The following is a 19,091-nucleotide window of genomic DNA, read 5'->3' as shown; positions in this document are numbered from 1 at the left end:
GGGCCAAACTGTCGAGCCTGATCCCAGAGTTAGAAAGAGCACGGGAATTCCAAGGAGTTTCATGCTGGAGGTAAAAGATCCCAATACAAAGGAAGCTCTGCTGACAAGAATGGGGAAATATGCAATACCAGATCTTAATGCAGAAGTATGGAACTAACTGAACTGACCAAAAAGTGAACAAGAGAAACCGTGGGGAAGCACTGGAGTGCCAAAGCAACCAAAAAAAGTAGTTAAATATAAATACCTGTATTTAAGAAGGCTAACATGAGGTGAGCAGAATTCCATCTCTTACTTCCTTTGATGAAATCCAAAGCTTGGAAAATTTTTCCGTGTACCTGTCTTTAACTTTTGTGGTTTTCCTTCCCCACCCTGCCTCCAGGGAAGCATATGCCAGAGGAAAGAAGGAAAAGCCCTCCTCCTCCTCTGATGATGATGATGATCCCATACCTGATGAGTTCTTGTGTCCTATTTTCAAAGCCCTACTGACTGACGCAGCTTTTATTCCCTGCTGTGGGAACAGTTATTGTGAGGAATGTAAGTGTTCCTTGCATGTTTTTATTTCAAAACAATCACATTTGATCTTTTGGGAGCAGAAACAGGGGATAACAAAGTTGCTTTGTTTCCAGTTCTCTTTCATCCTGAAGTCTATCCTGAAGGATGCTTCTTATGGAAAGGGGAAAAGAAGCAGAAAGCTCTTTTCCCTTTTTCTGTGTCTGGTTAAATGCCCTTTGCACACAGAAGGAGGAGTATGAGCAGAGTGTGTAATTGTGCAGGTGCTGACAGTCTTAGATATCAAACTGTTTTGTCCACAGCCCTTTCTCTTCTATCAGACTACTCTGGTGATTTACTGCTGACTCGAAAAAAACAAAACCACCACTATTTGAATATTTAAATAATTAAATATTTAATCCTTCAGACTGGAGCCTGAGGATGGAGGAATATCAACTCTTTAGGAAGGACAGGAGGGGGTGACACCCTCTACATCACTGACCAGCTGGGCTCCATGGAGCTAGAAATAGAGAAATAGATAAAACTAAGACACCATTCTCTCCAGCTGAGAGAAAGCAAATTGGCAATTTGAGATGACTAAACTGAAAAAACTTAGAATTGTCATAAATCAACAGCACTGACTTTTCCAATCATTTGTTTTGGCCTTATTCAATGTAGCCTTGTGTAAGGAGATGTAAACTCTTCCCTTTCAGCTTTTTACAGAGAGACTTTTCTCACAAACAGTTTATGTAAAAGCCATCATGTTACCTGGGGTAAGCACTTGTTGGACTGGAGCACCAGGAGAAACCTCTGCTAACAGGCTGGGCAGGTATGTTCCTCAGACTCTAGTAATGCTCTTCTAATACCTGTGTGGAATTAGAATTATCAAAATGGTTTTTAAAGAAAGGAGGGAAATTTTGGAGTTCTAATCACTCCAAAAAATACACATATGGTTAAAGGGTGAGTAAGATCTTGGGTGGAGAGCATGAGGATAAAAATGTTCAATAGTGTAAAAAAAAATTTCTAGTATGTACCAAATAACCACACAGTCTTGGTATTTCACTGTTGTAACATCTGAAGGTGGGGTTAGGCTGTGCCTTGACCTTTTATCTAGTCTTTTTCCCACTGTCCATTAGAGTTGAAGTCACAAACCTCAAGGGAATAAAACAGTGATCAGGAAAACATTCTGAGTTCTGAAGGATTAAATATTTAACTATTTAAATATTCAAATAGTGGTGGTTTTGGTTTTTTCGAGTCAGCAGTAAATCACCAGAGTAGTCTGATAGAAGAGAAAGGGCTGTGGACAAAACAGTTTGATATCTAAGACTGTCAGCACCTGCACAATTACACACTCTGCTCATACTCCTCCTTCTGTGTGCAAAGGGCATTTAACCAGACACAGAAAAAGGGAAAAGAGCTTTCTGCTTCTTTTCCCCTTTCTGTAAGAAGCATCCTTCAGGATAGACTTCAGGATGAAAGAGAACTGGAAACAAAGCAACTTTGTTATCTCCTGTTTCTGCTCCCAAAAGATCAGATGTGATTGTTCTGAATAAACAAAAATGCAAGGAACACTTACATTCCTCACAATAACTGTTCCCACAGCAGGGAATAAAAGCTGCGTCAGTCAGTAGGGCTTTGAAAATAGGACACAAGAACTCATCAGGTATGGGATCATCATCATCAGAGGAGGAGGAGGATGGCTCTTTGGATAAATAGAAATGCTTTTCCTTCTTTCCTCTGGCATATGGTTCCCTGTAGGCAGTGGGGAAGGAAAAAGAAAAAAGTTAAAGATGGGCACAAGGAACAATTTTCCAAGCTTTGGATTTTATCAAAAGAAGTAAGAGATGGAATATTGGGGTGGAATTTTAAAGTGGAAAGCCCAGTATCTCTCAGCCCAGGAGACCGTATTTCTTGTTTGAACCTAGGACACATTGCTGGTTCATGATCAACTTGGTGCCCACCAGGATCCCTCCCAGCCTGTGCTGAAGGTACAGAGAGGATCCAAGGTTGTGTCGTTAGACACAGACTGTTTAAGCTGGCAGACTACAGGGCATGAAGAAGCAATAGTGGAGGGGCTGGGACAACTGAAAAGCTATTAGACAACGTTTTCTGTGAGAAATGATAGAAATGAGGGACAGGCATCAGTGACAATGTTGACATTCAGCAAAAAAAGCAAAACAATTACCAAATGGGCCACTGAGACGTTTCACTTCACTGCTTGATAGGAGCTGGAAATACATCAAGAGTAAATTCACTGAAGAGATTTTTTTGTTGGTGGTGGTTTTCACAGCTGAATCAGAATCAGAAATGCACTGAACAGGCAGCTGAAAGAAACTAGACCCCCAAGTTGCCTACAAACAGGACTGCGTGGGGATACCAGATTTGGAATAAACTAGGTTTGATATTAAACAATGTCTTTCTTCCAGTAACAAAAGTGAGAATTTTGGTCCCTTGTAACAGGCACTGAAATAAATTTGAGGCTCTCCAAGCAAATGTAACCGAATTAATGACTTTTATTAATTACAATATAACAAGGATTAGGCAAGATACCCAGCGCTGGACGACAGGGAAGTCCCGCTCTTCCTCCTGTCCACCCCACCAAAGTCCACCCCTTTGCCTTATATACTCTGTCTTCCTTGTCCTTCTCGAGTTTTCTCCGAAGTTCTCTGCGCATGCGTGACTTGTTGCTAGGTTGAAGCTCTCCTGTCTTCCTCAGGCATCTTCTCTCACATGCTAAAAGTTTCTTAACACTTCAAAACTCTCTAAAATTTAAAAGACACTTTAACCACGTTTTACATAGAAACAAGGACATATCTTTTAATACATTTTTACATATAATTTCAACAAGAACACAGTTGTCTTTTCCCTATTCATGGCCAAAATAAATCAGGAACACATTCCAGCATATATTCTATCACAATCCCCCCTTTCTCTTATCCTGATTTATTTTGATCGTATCTTTGCAACTCTCTTTCAGCTAATTCCATCACTTCAGCCTGTTCCTCATCAGGTACCTGGTAATATTTAGTTCTAATAAGCATCAGATGTGCTGCTTCTAACCTATTTTTAACCATAACAATTAGTTTGTTAAATATACAAGGCCCAAAGGTAAGTGTAAACAATAACAAAAGTAATGGTCCTGCAATAGTAGACAACAGAGTGGTAAGCCATGGAGACTGATTAAACCAGCTTTCATACCAACTTTGGTGTGACTCCCTTTCCCTCCTGCGTTGGTCCAATCTCTTTCGCAATTCACTCATAGTGTCAATTGCTGCTCCAGTGTGATCTGCGTAGGAGCAACATTCCTCCTTTAATGCTACACAAAGACCCCCCTGTTGTAATAGTAATAAATCCAGACCCCTACGATTCTGTAATACAACTTCCGATAATGATCTGACAGATTTTACCAATCCATCAATCGCTTGTTCTATTTTACCTATATCTTCGTCTACAGAGATTCGCAATGCTCTAAATTCTTTTTGTTGATTAATCAATGAGGCAATTCCTGTTCCGGCACCCACCCCTCCTATAGTTAAAAGTGTTGCTATAGTAAGGGCGGTAACTGGCTCTCTTTTCTCAAGATGGTGTTCTGGGGTCATGTGCTTTTCCAAAATATATTCCTTTGGATGATAAGTGATTTTTGGTATAATAGCAACCTGAATGCAATAATCATGGGTATAGTTAAAAATTTTTAATGACAAACAGGGGGTAAGTCCTATACTGTGACATACCCATCGAGTATTAGGTGCTGGAAGCAGCCAATCTGCTTGTTGCTTATGTCCTGGATTCAATGTAGTATGATTGCACAGGTGCTCCTTGTTCTTAGGTACTGTGCCGATACATCGTCCCTGTCCCGTTACTTGAGAGAGAGTTATCCCCTGAATATTTTCCCTATTGATTTTCCAAAGACATTCTCCTGGATTTGTTCCATTTATCCTTTTCCCTTTAGCTGTCACCCCAAGAGCTTCATAAAAAGGAGGTCGAATATTGTAGCACAACCAGCAATCCTTTGCTAACGTAGGATTGGTTTTGTTTAGTAAATTGTAGCTGGCTTGCATAATTCTCCAAAGGGAACCATAGCTGGAACGCTTATCAATTTCATCTGCCGTTTCATTATTTGTTTGGGAAATGCCTGATCTCCTTCCCAGTGTTTTTAGTGAGCGATTGTCCACCTTGACCTCAGGATTAGGGTCCCCTAATCCTGGATTAGGGCCTATAAGTTCCGGCCCTTTTGAAACAGATTCCTTTTTTATGAGAAAATGACCACCCCTATCGGTACCCGGTTCCCACAACCTAGCTCCCCAAGTCTTTCCCACTATCCATCCCAAATCTTCTGGTTGGGTGACGTTAATATAAATCCATTGGCAGCTTCCTCCTTTAACAATACTCCCTCCAGAACGCTCTGGAGGGTGACAGCCATGGGGACCCCATCCTACCCTTAAAAATCTATCTGGATTATCCACCCGCCAATCCGAAGCAACGGTTTCACAACCCCAGTAAGCACAATAATAGTGTCCAGGATAATTGCAATATCCTTTGCCTGGATTTGAGCTGGGACAAAAATAGAAACCTAATAAATTCAAGCAAGGCTGTGTTTGCACAATATCACATAGATAACTAGTAAAGCTAGGACCACCAGGAGTAATCTTTGTTTGAAGTACTTTCTGATCTTCCCATCGTATCAAGGACCACTTAAATGGTTGGTGAGGCATGTGTATGTCAGCCTTTGCTACTCCTATCATGACGAAATAAAGTAAGGTTAAGGCGGTTAGGGGTTTAAAACAAGTATAACATAACAGGGTAAACCGAAATGTCATTGTTTCAAACATTGGAATAACAATTTCACAGTCTGCTCAATCACCAGTTCCTAGCCCACATTCTTTACAATGTTTCAACATCCGAATTATATTTCTTTAAATGGCATTTTCTCCTCCAGAGTCACAGCAAACATACCTATAATAGAACACAGTGAGCAGAGTGAGCAGAAAGAGAAACAGGGAAATAAATTTTGGTTCGTATTATATGCCAATCACAATAAAATCAGAAGGGGCGATCTTGAGATAAGTATTCCCATGCACTCTACCTCCCTACCGGTTACGCACTGTTTCCGCTGTAAGAGTTCTTGTCTCCACACATATTATCCTTCTGTCTTACTCGTCAACTCGGTTGCGTCGAGCTACGAGGAAAGAAAATTCTTCTCGACAGCAAGGATATTCTTCAGGAGTCCTCTAGGAAATCAAAGTGCCATAATTGTTAATAGGGTTAGTACATGCAGGCAATAGTTCTTTATTTCAAAGCTCAAGCATTCATCCTCCTTCTGTTATTTATTTCCATCTATACCTTCGTCGTTGTAATTTGAATTTTAATTCTCCCGGATTTCCATCTATCTGCCACTCTGGTCCTGGTTCCTCCACTGGTCCTTTGATTCTACTAGCATGTGTCCATCCCTTTTCAGCTGTTCTAACTGCAGTCTCAGTAGTTAACAACACAAGGTAAGGACCTTCCCATTGTGGTCTTAATGTTGTCTCTTTCCATGCCCTGATCAAAACCCAATCACCTGGTTTTACATGATGCAATTTTAGGTCTAATGGTGGTCTCTGGGCTAAAATTCCCCTTTTCCATAACTCTTCCCTATATTTCATTAATGTTGTCAAATATACATTCATATTTCTATCTGTAATCATAGGATGATCTTGTGGTTCTCCCATATTATAGGGCATTCCATACAGCATTTCAAACGGTGATATTCCCATATCAGTACGAGGTTGTGTTCTAATGTTTAGTAATGCTAGGGGCAAACATTGTATCCATGACATACGAGTCTCTAACATAAGCTTTGTTAATTGTTTCTTAATCTCTCTATTCATTCTTTCCACTCTACCAGAACTCTGCGGATGCCAAGGAGTATGATGATCCCACTGTATTCCCATTGCTTTAGTAAGATCAGTTAAAATTCTGGATACAAAGTGGGGACCTCTATCCGAATCAATTGTTTCTACCACTCCATATCGTGGGATAATTTGTTCTAAAAGAATTTTAATCACCACTCGTGCTGTACCTCTTGCTGTAGGGAAAGCCTCCACATAATGGGTCAAATGATCTACCATTACTAATAGGTACCGGTATCTCCCAACCTTAGGTAATTCTGTAAAATCAATTTGGATGTTTGCGAATGGTCTGCGTGCTGCCGGTCGGCCTCCTTGCGGGGGTTGTCTAAGGTGGCGACTATTCACTTGTAAACAGATAGCACATCCTTTTACTACCTGTTTTGCCAAATCATCTGCCCCTATACACATATATTTAGTAGCAAACTGATCCACCAGTCCCCGTGCTCCCCAATGAGTTACACTATGGATCCTTCTCATAATTTCAATGGCTACAGATTTTGGCACAACAGTTCTATTATCGTCTGGGAGAGTCCATTTCCCTTGGGAATTTTCTCGTAGTCCCATTGCTTCCATCTTTTGTTTCTCTGCAATAGTGAAGCTGTAAAGTTTCCACGTATGCTCTGAAGGTGACAGAGGTTTTGCTCTGGGACTCATCCTTGGTACTTGTACTGGAAGGGACGCGGCTCTTTTGGCTTCTTGATCTGCTGCATTATTCCCTCTACTTTTAAAATCCAGCCCCCTTTGATGACCTTTCAAATGTACAATCGCAATTTTCTCTGGACCTCTTAAAGCCCGTAAGACATCTTTAATCAATTCTCGATGTATTAAATTCTTTCCTTGTGAGTTTATTAATCCTCTCTCCTCCCATATTTTACCAAAGGTATGGACTACTCCATAAGCATACTTAGAGTCAGTATAAATAGTGCCAATCTTGTTACGCAAAAGCTGTAGGGCTCGTAATACAGCATAGAGTTCACACGCCTGCGCCGACCAGGAATGGTGCAGGGGTCCTGACTCAATAACTATTAATTCCTCTCCTCCAATAATAGCATACCCTGACACTCTTTTTCCGTTTATAACACGAGAAGAGCCATCTACGAACAATTTATCCCCTTCGTCCAATTCCTCTTCCTCTAAATCTGGTCTAATCTTTGTCTGTTCCTCGATGGTCACCAAACAATCATGCATCTTACTAACATCCTCAGGTACTCCATATAAAAATTCTGCTAAATTTTGTAAATTCGTAACCTCTAAGGATAACTTTGGAGAATCTAACAAAATTCCTTCATATTTTAAGAGTCTAGCATCTGTAATCCACTTGTCAGCTTTCTGTTGCAAAATTCCTCTGATGTTATGAGGGGAAAGTACTTTAAGTTCCCCATTGAGAGTGATTTTATTGGCTTCTTCCACAAGCAAGGCACACGCCACAATTGCCTGTAAACAAGTAGGCCATCCTTTGCTGACAGGATCTAATAATTTAGACAAATATCCTACAGGTTTCTTCTTCCCTGCCCAATCTTGGGTTAATACACCATAAGCAGTACCTGCTTCTGTATTTACAAACAGATAAAATGGTCGTTTTAAATCTGGTAAGTTAAGAACAGGGGCATTTATCAAATCATGTTGTAACCCCCTTAAATTTTTCTCATCACTTTCACTCCATTTTAATAGTCCATCCTGTCCTAATTTTTCATATAAAAACTTAACCTTGGCACTATAATTCTCAATCCATTGTCTACAATATCCGACTAAACCTAAAAGCTGTCTAACTTGCCTTTTGCTTCTGGGGGGTGGCATAGAAAGAATACCTTGTACTCTTTCAGGATCTATCTTCTTTTCTCCCTTCTTTAAATAATGCCCCAAATATTTTACTTCCTCCTCAACAAACTGTAATTTTGCCTTTGACACTTTCAACCCTTTTGCACTCAAGAAATTCAACAACTTGATACTTTCAGTACGGACCTCATCCTCAGTTTCCCCAGCCAAAAGTAAATCATCTACATACTGAATGAGAACTACTGTCTCCATCGTTTGATATTCTTGTAAAATTTGCTCTAGAGCTTGACCAAATAAGTTTGGGGATTCTGTAAACCCCTGGGGAAGAACAGTCCACCTCAATTGTTGTCTTCTATGTGTAACTGGATCCTCCCATTCAAAAGCAAAATAATCTCTACATCTTTCATCTAAAGGACATGTCCAAAACGCATCTTTGAGATCTATAACACTGTAATACTGCTTCTCAGGTCCCAGCCGGCTCAGCAAAGTATAGGGATTTGCTACCACTGGGAAGCGGGCTACTGTTCTTTTATTTATTTCCCTTAAATCATGGACCAACCGATATGACCCGTCCGCCTTCTTTACGGGCAGAATGGGAGTATTAAAAGGGGACATACAAGGTTCCAAAAGTCCTTTATCCAATAACCTGTCTATCTCTGGCTTTAACCCCGCTCTCCCTTCAGGGGAAATAGGATATTGTTTAATTCTTACTGGCACCTCAGGTTCTTTAATGGTAACCATAAAAGGAATTATATCAAGCTTTCCTATACTATCGGGGGTATACCATACTTCCGGATTGATTTTTGCCTCATCTGCCAACCTTAAAGGACAAAGCTTTATCTGTATTTCTTTATTCACTATCTCTATATTAATACCTAGCTCTATAATCAAATCCCTTCCCAATAAATTAAAATCTGCTTCCGGAACTAACAGAAAGCTCCCTATTTTAATTTTACCATTAGCCTCTATCAGAACATATTTAACTATTGGAACCTCAAAGGGCTCCCCTTTAGCCCCTACCACTTGGGCAGTTTCTTTAGAGACATTACAACCCCCAGGCAATTTCTGAACAGTTGATCGTTCTGCTCCAGTATCTACCAAAAATGCAACTTCCTCTTGCTGAGGACCTATTTTAAGTTTTATCAAGGGCTCTCGATGTTTTCGTGTCCCCAGCAGATAGAGCCCCTGACCCCCCTAATCTTCCTTAAAGATTCTTTCATCCTTCAATCTTTTCCTGCATTCCCGTCGGAAATGCCCCTTACCCCCACAATAAAAACACACACTTTCTCTCCTTTCTATCCGGGGAGTTCGTCCTTCATTCCTCTGGTCCCTCGGTTCTGTTTTGAAAAACGTTTCGGGCCTCCCGGGCCTCCCTGTCTCCCTGACTGCTGCTACCATCATCCGTACTTGTCTTCGATGATTTTCTTCGTCCCTCCTAACATATACCTTCTGAGCTTCCCGCAGCAACTCATCCAAACCCCTGTCTTGCCAGTTCTCTATCTTTTCTAATTTCTTTCGGATATCATCCCATGATTTGGCCACAAACTGTGTTTTTAACAAAGCCTGCCCCAACTGATTTTCTGGGTCTAACCCAGAATACATTTGCAAATTTTTCCTCAGGCGTTCTAGCCACTCAGTAGGAGTTTCATCCTTCCTCTGTCTCTCGTTGAACGCCTTATTAATATTTTGTCCCCTAGGCACTGCCTCCCGAATTCCCTGTATTATAATTCCCCTTAAGTCCTGCATATTAACCCGATGGTCCTGTTGTTGATGGTTCCAATTTGGATCCTGTAATGGCCATTTAGTATCCGCTAAAGGACCTTGAACATGTTGTGCATCCCAAATTCGCGTCCCTGCCCGTCTGATCATATTTCGTTCTTCGGAGGTAAACAAAATATTCAATATAGCTTGTAACTCTCCCCACGTATAAATGCTGGGTCCTAAAAACTGATCTAATTTCTCTGCTACTCCCAGGGGGTCTTCTAAAAGATTCCCCATTTCTTTCTTAAATTCCCGCACATCACCCGTACTTAGAGGAACTGATACAAAACCTATAACGGGATTTGGACCTGGACCTCCAATAGGCATTTCCCTAAGTGGGTACAAATTATGCTGTTGTTTCTGAGCCCGTTTCCGGGTTATGGGCCCTTGTACCTCACTAACAGATTCAGGATGGTTTTCTACGGGGGGTAGTGCATTAGGGGGTGAGGGGTTATCCAGAGGGGGTACATATGGGGGAGGAATTAATGAGGCCTCTTCTTCCTCCCTATTCTTCCCTTTCTTTTTCTCATTTAAAGGAAGCAAGAGAGCAGGTTCCGTACTGCCTGGTCTAGTTAGCCACACACTCGCATAATCACTCTCTTCCTGACTGAAAGGGGCTTTACCGTTTACCCATAAATTTAGCTTCTGCTTTACCCAATCCTCTGAGGACCCAAACATGGGCCAAGAGACATTCTGAAATATCTCCTTCCCTCCCCACACTGTCACGCAATAACAAATCATTTTTGCCCTATCTTTATTTTCTGTATTGGGATAAAGTTTCCAATTATCTAACATAAATCCCAACGGACTATCCCGAGGTACTGGTGGAATTTTTGTGGATTTTTGGGGCTTACTCTTTTTCTGTCCCATCTTCCGGGGCGACTCCAATCAGCAGTATATCACTCGCTTCCCCTTGTTCGTGGCTCACGCCCTCGCGGGCAATGAGAACCGCACTACTGAGGGTCCGCACTCGCTTGGGGAATCCGAGCTGCCGGTTCCCCTCTCACACACACACACCACTCACTGCGCCTCCGGGATACCTGACCCAAACCGGACGGATCCCCTTCGCAAATACTCACGCGTCCCGCGTCTTCGTCCGGATCTTTGTGCACAAAGTTTACAGGGTCTACCGGCCCCCTTTTGCCTAATTCCTTGAATTTAGGTTCGTCGGTGCAACCGGGACAGGAGTTGGATTACCAGGGCCGCCAAATAACAGGCGGGGGCTCCCTTCCCTGGTAGGACCAAGAATCCGGTCCGGGGTTGCATCCGAGTCACGGCACCAAATTGAAATAAATTTGAGGCTCTCCAAGCAAATGTAACCGAATTAATGACTTTTATTAATTACAATATAACAAGGATTAGGCAAGATACCCAGCGCTGGACGACAGGGAAGTCCCGCTCTTCCTCCTGTCCACCCCACCAAAGTCCACCCCTTTGCCTTATATACTCTGTCTTCCTTGTCCTTCTCGAGTTTTCTCCGAAGTTCTCTGCGCATGCGTGACTTGTTGCTAGGTTGAAGCTCTCCTGTCTTCCTCAGGCATCTTCTCTCACATGCTAAAAGTTTCTTAACACTTCAAAACTCTCTAAAATTTAAAAGACACTTTAACCACGTTTTACATAGAAACAAGGACATATCTTTTAATACATTTTTACATATAATTTCAACAAGAACACAGTTGTCTTTTCCCTATTCATGGCCAAAATAAATCAGGAACACATTCCAGCATATATTCTATCACAGGCACTGGGGCCAGAAAGTGAGCACCTTATCCTACTGCAGATTTTCCTCTCAGAATTACAGGATGTTGGGACACCTGAAACACCCCAGGCGTGCGTGGCAAAGCTACTGGCTGCCTTTTCCTTGTGAAAATAGCGACAGAGGAGGGAAAAAATAGTCCAGCACACTCCACCTCCAACCACCAACCAACCACCACAGGTATTCTTACCTCTAAAACTCCTGCTCCACAATGACAGGCAGCAACCCCGCTTCTTCCCGCGACACTCCACTCCTCCTCAGAGCCAGGGACTGCAGGAAGGCTCAGCCAGGGCTGATCTCCTCCCCCCTGGGAACAGCTCCCTGAGCTGACACACAACCCCATCTCCATGCTGGCAGGAATGGGTGCCTGAGGGCTCCCTGTGGCAGGGCCGACTCAAGAGGGAGCTCCACGGCTCTTCCCAGCACCAGATGGATGTGGATTCTGAGGAGCAGGTGGCAGCTGGTGGGAAAGGAGCAGAGGGGAACAGCAGCCCAGCAAGGAGCAGGAGGAAAGGGGGATGGGCTGCTGGGCTGCCTGACTTTCTATAGGGTGTGGGCAGGAGATGGGAGGGAATAGTGACCCCTCTCAGATCCCTCAGGGTCTCAGACCCTCCTTCTTTACTTCTCCAACTCAAACTTTAGCTCTTCCACTCCAACTATGTCACTTTTTTCCAGTCAGTGGGAACCTCACCAGACCACCATCACCTCTCCAATAGGACAGACAGAGGCTCAGCAACTGCGTCTGCCAGCTCCTCAGGACCCGTGCGTGGGCCCTGTGAGGTGCCATAAACTTGTGGACCTGCAGGTTCTTTAGATGATCACAGACCTCTTCTTCTCCCCCCGTGGGGGCTCCTTGGTTGTCCCAGGCCCTGCTTTAGATTCGATTCTACCTGGGATGGATGTGGCTCTCCTGCCGTGCTCCCCAGCTGCTCCAGCCACCTCTCTACTCCTCCCAGGGTACCTGCCCTTGCATCCCCCCTCTGCATGCTTCCTCCTTCAGTTTGAGGGCTTTTGGGAGCTGCTGGCTCATCCCCGCCGCCCTCCCGGAGTTTTTCCCCGGCTGCGGGCTGGGGAGTGGGGGGAAGCGGCAGCTGCCAGCATGGCCCGGGAACCAAGATGGCCGCCGGGCAGCCCCCTGCATGCCCCGGGACTACAGCTCCCAGCATGCCCCGGGACTACAGCTCCCAGCATGCCCCGGGACTACAGCTCCCAGCATGCCCCGGGGCGCTTCTCCTCTCCTGCTGCCTGAGCCCGCCCGGCCCCGGGGCTGCCCCGGCCCCGGCCCAGCTGGGAGGGGGAGCAGGAGGAAGGGGATCTGGGCAGGGAGAGAAGGCAGGAAAAAGAGTGGTGAGGAGCGGGAAAGAGATGGAGGGGAAGGGGGCAAAGAGGGGGGGGAGGGAGAGAGAGGAGAAGGGCGGAAAGGAGGAGAGAGGGGGGATGGAGAGAGAGCGGGTGAGGGGCCTGAGAGAGGCAGAAAAGGCCCCAGGAGAGGGGAGTGACAGAGGGGTGGGAGAGGGAGCAGGAGAGAGGGGAAAGGGCGAGGGGAGAGGAAGGGAGAGGGGAGGGAGAGGCAGGAAAGGGGAGAGGCTGCAGGAGAGAGAGGGACAATAAGGCCAGGAGAGGAGAGGGAGAGAAAGATGTGGAGACAGAGAGAGAGAGAGAGAGAGAAACAGCAATGGCTCTGAGAAGAGGCAGGGAGGAATTGGGAAGTGCTGAGAGGGAGACAGCCAGTGAAAGCCCAAACTTATGATGGGCAAACGAGAGAGAGGGAGGGATGAAGAGCTGGGCAGAGCCCCAGAAGAGCAGTGATGAGCATCTGGGCCAGGCCCCAGCACCCTGGGCTTTCTTTTCAAAGATGAAAGCTTGTTTTCATTTTTAGGGTTTGATTAGGGACTCTTGGTTTGTTTACCTGGTTTCTTCAGGTTGTTTTTTTGTTGTTGTTGTGCTGGATTGTGTTGTGTTTTCTGTCTTGAAACCATCATTTCTGGTCTGACACCTCTACAGTAGGGAGGGCAGTGTGACTGATAGTATGGTCTTGTATATTTCTAGGGAGTCAGTGGAAATTTGTGGTTGGAGCCATCTGCGTCGCTTACCTTTGATTTCTTGAGTGTAAATCATGCAATGTTTTTGCTGAGGTGCAAAAATGAAATGGGAGAGCAGCTCTTCCTCTCTCACACACACACACACACACACGCACACGCACACGCACACACACACACACACACCTTCCCCCAGCTGAAGATGAACAGATCAAATCTCTGGGGCTGTGTTCTTTTATTAGACGTGTGTCAGATACCCAGCCCCAGGGGACTTGTGTGCAGAGAATGGCTGCATGGGCCTGGGGCTTGCCCATCATCACCTGGAAGGGAAAAAGGAAAAACCAGGTGATCACTGGGGACTTGTTCCCAAGAATGTTTCTTTCTATATCCTCTTGCACCAAGAGACACTCAGACACCCTGAGCCATCCCCTCCCTTCACTGGCCCTGTGACCACCAAGCCCACTGCATCTCCCCCAGGCTGTTCTTCCATGGCTGGTTGCTGACAGGAGGGGACATGGGGAGGTGGCAGCCTGGGAGTGACAGGGGGGACATGGGATGGTGAGGGTCTGGGAGAGTGAAAGGACATTGGGCAGTGATGGGCCCAGGGCTGCTGAGGGAGCCATGGCAGAGCCAGGGGGCTGCTGGGGGTCGGCACTGGGTAGTGAAGGCCTGGGGTGTGATGGGACACCGGGCAGTGACAGGCTGGGGGACAGCAGGGACAGCAGCATCTTGGAGAAGAAAAGGTGGGGTTAGGGTCTGAATTTTGTCTTCAACATGTTTTACTCTGTGCATCAGAAAACTAGTTTATACTCTGCTTTCACTACTTAAGGTTGGACACAAGTGCTTTATTTGGAGTTCTGATCACCTTTTTTGTTCTTCTAGAAGCCAGTCAGAGCCAGTGAGTGGAACATGAGGAAGGCAAAGGGAGCCTGTGAGTGGAACATCAAAAGCTGTATGTAAAATCACAGTCTTTTACACTTTCTATTGCAGCCTGCGTTTACATCCAAACAATGTACCCTTGTATTAATTTCCCAAACATTAACTTAAAGTATTTTCCAATAAAACACAGTCTTTGTTGTAAATACAACGTATTTGATTCAGCATAGCAAAACTGTGTAATGCACAGGTTTTTTTGGTTTTTTTTTTTCCTAATTTTTGAAAATGTTACCAAAACCCACTGAGAATCTGTTACTGTTATACTTGGTACTGTTTCTTACTTTTGACTCAAACCAACATATCCCAGACATTTTGAGGACATCTCTATACAGCCAAACAATTCCTTTGTGTGTCTGTAAATGCCTGGGCATTTCTTCCTGAAACTGTATAACTGAGGTGAAATTGTTTGGGCCCCTCTGAGTACATAAATGTCTTCAATAGATTGCTATCAGTTAAAGAATTGTTTCTCCCCAAGTTGGTATTCTGCAGTTCTGCATTTGATCTTTGGGCTTTGTCTGATGAAGCAGTTCAGTTGAATAGTTTGTCTGCACGTGAAAATGCCAACAGCCCAGTGTACACATTTAGCACAAGATTGGACCCCAGTGCCTTTGTGGATAAAAGCTCTGTCATTTTTCTTCCCTTCTGCCTGCAGGACATGTTTGGATCTGGGTGACTTCAGGTTTGGATGCTGCTTCCATTTCCCAAAGGTTCAGCCTTTCTTCAGGATACCACCACTTGGAACTGACACTGGGAAAAGGGGCAGCATTTTTCTACAGCTTTGCAAACTCTGTCCTGCTGCTGCTAAAATAGAAATAAGGAACACAAGGAAATACCTGACTGGTGATGCTCTAGATGTTGATTCCTCCACCTGGGGTGGAATATGATGTGTAACTCTGCATTTCAAAGTAGTCCTTCCAGTACAAAAAAATCACTAAGGGGTGGGATGGTTTTTTTTTGTCATCCTGATTTTAGGTATAACTGAATTTTCTTCACTAGAATGGGGTGAGGCATTACATTAACCCAGAGTTGTGGGGTCTGAGCACTTGAGAAGCTGTTAGGAGATCTGAATGTAGAAATTCATCAAGTGTGTCTCTGTGTTCTGTGAAGAATACAGCCTCTGCTGGTCATGGAGTGGTGTGTCATGTTTCAACTTGAAAACTTCTTGTCTGTAGGTCTGAAACCACTCAGTCTGAATCTGACATCAGTGATGCTGTCACTGATCAGTTTGAATTCCTTGCTGCACATGAACGTCTCTCTCTGTGAGCGTGAGTGTAGCTGGCCCAGGGACCCTGGTAGTTCCCACAGTGCATTTATCCAAACCGCATCCATAGTATTTGCTCTAATTCAGATGGGGTTTTATTTCTTGAAAACAGGTATGTAGAAACCCTTTCATTATTTTTTTGTGAAGAGATCAGTGACTCCTCTGCACTTGTTTCTCTGGCCCAGCTTATTGAGGTACATGGAATTTCTTGTCAAATACTTAAAAAAAACCCCAAGAGTCTTTGCTTTGTTATTTTAAATCTTATGCTGTGATCTGTAGCTGGATAACCAGAGATGTGAACAAAACTTTGATTTTTAATAATTTGAAGTCATTGGTTTAAGTTTACAAAATGTTTCTATTTGGATACTATTCTACAGAGGGTTGTTCCCAGGCTGGGAAGACAGGAGGGGAGTACCTGATCAGCGTCAGTGTAATCCTGCAGTATTACTCAGCTTCAAGACACAAGGAAGCCCTTCAGAAGCTGTTCACCATTTCGGAGACATTTTGTTAATTTTATGTTAGAAACCCAATGTTGGCAGAGTAATTCAGTTGGCTGTAAGTTATGGACATTTCAGTGGGTCTGCAACAGTTAAATGAGGAGTGTTTGTGGAACAGGGACAACTGCATGACTATTTTTTGCTCTCTGGTCACTCTGGTTCTGGATCCAGTTTTGGAATGCTGGAGGGTGCCATAAATGGCAGCGTAGGTGCAGTGGAGGGCACAGTCTGTTGGTTTGAACACAGAGTGTGTAAGCTGTGTCGGTGTACCTGATGGTTTCTAGGAGTGTGTTTGTGTGGCATATGAGCAGATGTGACCTTCTGGAACTGTTGTCGTGCTGTGTTGTGCTGTGGAACTGCTGGCACGTTCAGTCTCTCCCTCTGAATTGTGCTTTGGAGGAGAAGTGTATTTGTGTCTCTTCTCCAAGTGGATGGTGAGCTAAGGGGATATTTCTCCCTGAATAAACCTGAAGTTAAGCCATTCTTTGTCTGTTGAGTTCCAAACACTGCTCAAGCCTTTGGAACATCCTGGCTATGGTATTTAAAGGAAAAAGGATTTGATTGGAGCAAGCCTTGGGTTAGGAAAAGGAAGGGATTAAAGGCTTTTGCTGGTTAAAATAGTAATAATTGAGATGTCATTTAAAGTGTGAGGTTCAGATGAGATGTGTCTGCATTTCTTCCCTTAACAGGGCCAAACTGTCGAGCCTGATCCCAGAGTTAGAAAGAGCACGGGAATTCCAAGGAGTTTCATGCTGGAGGTGAAAGATCCCAATACAAAGGAAGCTCTGCTGACAAGAATGGGGAAATATGCAATACCAGATCTTAATGCAGAAGTATGGAACTAACTGAACTGACCAAAAAGTGAACAAGAGAAACCGTGGGGAAGCACTGGAGTGCCAAAGCAACCAAAAAAAGTAGTTAAATATAAATACCTGTATTTAAGAAGGCTAACATGAGGTGAGCAGAATTCCATCTCTTACTTCCTTTGATAAAATCCAAAGCTTGGAAAATTTTTCCGTGTGCCTGTCTTTAACTTTTTCCATGTAGCCGTGTTTAACTTTTGTGTTTTTCCGTCCCCACCCTGCCTCCAGGGAAGCATATGCCAGAGGAAAGAAGGAAAAGCCTTTTTCTTTATCCAAAGAGCCCTACTCCTCTGATGGTCCCATACCTGATGAGTTCTTGTGTGCTCTTTGCAAAGCCCTACTGACTGATGCAGCTTTTATTCCCTGCTGTGGGATCAGTTATTGTGAGGAATGCAAATGTTCCTTGCATGTTTTTTTGTTAATTCAAAACAATCCCATCTGATGTTCTGAGAGCAGAAACAGGAGATAACAAAGTTGTAACAGTGAGACTCGGTGCCTGAGGCAAGTTGCTGCTTTTAAATTCTCTCCTGGCTGATGCCCAGCAATGGGGCTAATTACAGCCATTAGTGGCTCATTTCAGGCTGGCTGTTCAAAAGCTGGGCTGCCTGTGGAAGGTCAGGCTGGTGCCGGGGCCTGCAGAGGATGTGTTTGCAGCAGGGAACGTTTAAGAAGATTTTCTGTGTAGCTGGGTGTGGCACATGGAGCATGGTGACAGTTAACATTTGTGTTAACATTTTCCCAAGAGTTAGGGAAAAGATAGTTGTCCTGCCTGTAATTTCTGGTAGGCCAGGAGAATTCTAGATGTCCATTTCCCTCTAGTTATGGGTTAGACTTGTCTAGGGAAACACCCTGTACTTGTACAATGGCAGCGGAACTTTTCCAGTGAGCTCTGTGGAGTCAGAGCAAGCTAGTTTGCCATTTAAAGATGTGGTGACAAAGAGCTCACAGCATTCAGCACAGTATTTGATACCAAAAGCCACCACACACCAATAAAGAGGGTCACTGCCTAGCTCTGAGAATCCTAAGTACAGCCAGCTGGGCACCATCCACACAAGAAGGGTTATTTTTTACCCTCTCTAGCTGTTCATTTTAGTTGGTTATGGAGAAGCCTCTTCCTCAGGGGAAGAACTTAACAATTCTTTGTATGTCTCATTCAGATGGGGGAGAGCTTCTCAGCTTTTCTCAGATGCCTTTTCCTTTCCTTCGTCGTCATCGTCCCCGCCCCCCCCCCCGTGAATTGGTTCGGCCCCTTCTACCCCCTTCCCCCCCCCCAAGGTGGTTCGGCCCCGCCCACCGTTGCCCCTGGCGAGTGCCGTTGGTGGTGACTCTACGGTTGTGGCTCCTGTGCTGAGCTGTGCTGGTCTCTGCCTCTCTGGCTGCTCCTGCTCCTCGCCGTTGGTTTGCTCCTTGCTCCCGCCTCATCCCCACCTTTCTCCTACATCCCCTGTCCCTGCCTTTGCTCTTCCCTTCTCCTGACTCCCCCTTTTACAGCCCCCCAGCTCGGCCGGCTGCCTCCCACTGCTCCCGCAGGGCTGTGCCCGTGCCGCAGCTCGCAGAGCTCCTGGGATGGGGCTTTTCAACAAGAAGCAGAAGCTTCCCCGCTCTGGCAGCGCTCCTGGGCAGCCCCGCGCTGCTGCTGCTGCCGGCACCGGCGCCCCTGAGCCTCAGCAGCAAGGTCTGGGCAGGGTGCACCGCGCGGCTGCCTGTGGCCACCTGGCCTGGCTGAGGCGCTGGCGCTGGTGGATCGAGATTTGGGGCATCGACTGCCACGACAGGCAGAATCGGTGAGGGGCTGTGGCCGCTGCTGGGACACCTCGGGTGGCGT

The 19,091-nt window shown here is 44.9% G+C and overlaps 2 long non-coding RNA genes across 5 annotated transcripts; one reads left to right on the top strand and one right to left on the bottom strand.

Annotated features, from left to right (window-relative positions):
• Positions 1-1,077: 1,077 nt before the first annotated feature.
• Positions 1,078-12,306, bottom strand: LOC139805609 (uncharacterized). 2 transcript variants are annotated; one of them, XR_011729907.1, is made up of 3 exons: positions 11,861-12,306; positions 2,066-2,241; positions 1,078-1,355 (listed from the first exon to the last, which is right to left on the bottom strand). It is a non-coding gene; the product is annotated as an uncharacterized lncRNA (long non-coding RNA). The 2 variants fall into 2 exon arrangements; XR_011729906.1 differs by lacking the exon at positions 11,861-12,306 and adding an exon at positions 2,675-2,946.
• A 594-nt stretch (positions 12,307-12,900) lies between these two features.
• LOC139805644 (uncharacterized) lies at positions 12,901-16,884 on the top strand. 3 transcript variants are annotated; one of them, XR_011729941.1, is made up of 5 exons: positions 12,907-13,017; positions 14,539-14,607; positions 15,298-15,485; positions 15,818-15,904; positions 16,284-16,884. It is a non-coding gene; the product is annotated as an uncharacterized lncRNA (long non-coding RNA). The 3 variants fall into 3 exon arrangements; XR_011729939.1 differs by lacking the exon at positions 14,539-14,607 and having other exon boundaries at positions 12,901-13,017; XR_011729940.1 differs by lacking the exons at positions 14,539-14,607; positions 15,818-15,904 and having other exon boundaries at positions 12,901-13,017.
• Positions 16,885-19,091: the final 2,207 nt, after the last annotated feature.

Source organism: Heliangelus exortis, chromosome 20 (assembly GCF_036169615.1).
Source record: "Heliangelus exortis chromosome 20, bHelExo1.hap1, whole genome shotgun sequence".
Taxonomy (NCBI): Eukaryota; Metazoa; Chordata; class Aves; order Apodiformes; family Trochilidae; genus Heliangelus; species Heliangelus exortis.
The sequence above is the reverse complement of the archived record's forward strand: the minus strand, read 5'-3'. Positions and strand labels throughout refer to the sequence as shown.